Here is a 2,192-nt window from a genome sequence, read left to right as displayed (position 1 = left end):
CAATCGGGTGGATCAATGAGTAACTGACAATAATTTGTAAATGTTTAAAATCTAGTCTTCTAACTGGCTACTTGGTAAAAATTTAAACATTCTGCATTAAGTTGGCTAGTTTTTAATTTCAGTTGTACCTATAGCGAGAAAGCCGAGAACTACTGAACAATAATGGGCTGCATCTTACTATAGTTGACGCGTAAATTGCGGAGAAGTTTAGTCCGTTTTCTCTGGGAAAATTCCCAAACCTGATATGATTTCAAAATAAAATAATTACGTAGGCTTTGAACTACAAACGTATAAAATATCACGACGTTTGACGGATTATTTTACGAAGTTTCGATTAATTAGCAGTTAATTTCAACATTACCCATGGCACACTGTAAGAAACAGTGCATTCCATACATATCCCAAAAAAATCAGTGTTCGGTTGGACTCTCAAACGATAACGTGAGGGGGAGAGATAAATAAAATGTCGGGACCACTTGCCACAGTCAGCGGCACGTGGTCTATACCTTGAAGAATGCGCACTGTAAGTATTACACCTTTTTTGGCCAATTGCGAAATTTTGGCTGGCGAAAATTTCCCTTCCAATTCTTTAGTCAATTTTTTCGCGTAAATATCGTGTATGTACTTTCTTAAAAAATACCTCTATGTAAAGGCATTTACAACCTTGTGTCATTTGGGAGAAATATGTTAAGAGACTTGGCAATTACATGGAGAAAGAGCGTACATAAGTGCCTTAATTTTTCTACATGGAAAAAGTACGTTAACTAAAAAATGCATAAAGTTGATGCTTTTAAATTTTGATTGAAACCAAGAATGTGCCCAGCTCCTCCATCGTTACCTCCAGCTCTTGATAGATCACCATCATTTCCAGGTACTAAACCCGATCTCTTTTTAATACGAATGCAGTTCATTAACTCCCAATTCCATTCTAACAAAGCAGTCGGCTTGTTTGACCTCGGTAGATAGACGTCGCCAGTGCATGTCGAACAGAGAGAAAGAAAAAGATCGTCCGGTCATTGAAATAACATGCAGGAAAGAATATATAACTTTCTGGCAGCAATCATTCCTATGTTCTTGAAAATCGAGAAAATGTACTCCGTTTTTCATCCCCGGTTGTTCGTCAAAGTGAAGGGCGAAACGACGTCCTTCGACGAAGGGGAAATGAAGTGTGGGGCAAGGCAGTTGAAATTTAAGGAAGTGCCTCTCAATTCTTCCCGTCCCTCAAATGGCAGCCCCCGCTTTTTGTATAGATTTGCTGAATAATGTCTCTCCTCAAATTTGGCGGAACCAAGTGGTAAGCAGAAAAGATTCGATGGACGGGGATATATTGTGCAGGAGAAGGTAATTTGCCTTTTGCAACAGTCTAAAGTGTACCAGCGCAAGCGTTTTTTTCTCGAAACTCCAGTTTAATCATACCGCCCGTATCCATATGAGATGGAATATTTAAAAAAGACTATTGTTACACCTTTTAAAGGTTTTCATGAGCAGTATTACATATTTAGCTAATAAAGCTTTCGAGCGATGTTTTAGACAAATCCTTTAACATGTCATGTATAAACAATTTAAAACAACCAACATCTGTCGAATCCAATCGTATTTTTGGTATCCACCGGTCTTAGTAGCGTAATTTTCGTTGACATTGAAGTCTAAGTTTAAAAAAGAATTATTTATCCTCACTACATTAGCGGTAGTTGAGAATACTTAAAATCAATTGCAACTTGATTTCAATGTGACTTCATAAATGCTTTAAACATATAGTAGAATGGAGACATATACTTAGTTACATATTAAACACAGACACATAAATCATTAAACACAGACATATTAAACTTACAGTTTACTTCGCCTAATGTGAAATCAGTTCAATCCAACAAAATGGATAATATTCATCAGCTTTGTCGAAAAAATGCTTGGAATTGATAAATCCCTGGCTAACGCTGTTAAATCATAAAGTCCTCTTTATAGCTGGGCTCATTGTCAGATATTGTGTTCTATTGTTTTCGTACGTGCGGTAAGATTCGCATCCCACAGTTCTTCGGTAGCAACGTTTTCGTAGACCTAATTTTGGAACCGGACGACTGCCGATCGAGGAGACGCAAGGACAACCGGGACAACCTCTGTGCTCCGTTTTTTGTCCTTCTTCCTTCATCTGAACCCCTTTCACTTGATCGCAAGGCTTCCGTTACGTTTCG

This window comes from Ischnura elegans, chromosome 5 (assembly GCF_921293095.1).
Source record: "Ischnura elegans chromosome 5, ioIscEleg1.1, whole genome shotgun sequence".
Taxonomy (NCBI): domain Eukaryota; kingdom Metazoa; phylum Arthropoda; class Insecta; order Odonata; family Coenagrionidae; genus Ischnura; species Ischnura elegans.
This window is presented reverse-complemented; position numbering follows the sequence as displayed.